The sequence below is a fragment of the Mastomys coucha genome, unplaced genomic scaffold (assembly GCF_008632895.1).
Source record: "Mastomys coucha isolate ucsf_1 unplaced genomic scaffold, UCSF_Mcou_1 pScaffold12, whole genome shotgun sequence".
NCBI lineage: Eukaryota > Metazoa > Chordata > Mammalia > Rodentia > Muridae > Mastomys > Mastomys coucha.
Genome location: NW_022196894.1, coordinates 56349355 through 56349949, shown reverse-complemented (window position 1 = coordinate 56349949; position 595 = coordinate 56349355).

Below are 595 nucleotides of genomic sequence, written 5' to 3'. Positions count from 1 at the left end.
TTAATAGATATTAAGGAAAAGTATTTGTTGCTTCCTGTTATTTTTGTAGTTAGAGCTGGCATTCCATTAATGTATCTATCTTCTTTTAGTTTTGTTGGAAGATTACATTTTTGCTTTTTCAGCGATGTAGTTCCCCTTCTTGTGTTGGAGTTTCTCATTTATTACTCTTTGTAGGGCTGGATTTGTGGAAATATATTGTGTGTGAATTTGGTTTTGTCATGGAATAATTTGGTTTCTCCATCTATGGTGATTGAGAGTTTTGCTGGGTATAGTAGTCTGGGCTGACATTTGTGTTCTCTTAGGGTCTGAATGACATCTGTCCAGGATCTTCTAGCTTTCATAGTCTCTGGTGAGACTAATGGTGTAATTCTGATAGGCCTGCCTTTATATGTTACTTGACCTTATTCCCTTACTGCTTTTAGTATTCTTTCTTTGTTTTGTGCATTTGGTGCTTTGACTATTATGTGGCAGGAAGAATTTCTTTTCTGGTCCAGTCGACTTGGGGTTCTATAGGCTTCTTGTATGACGATGGGCATCTCTTTCTTTAGGTTAGGGAAGTTTTCTTCTATAATTTTGTTGAAGATATTTACTGGCC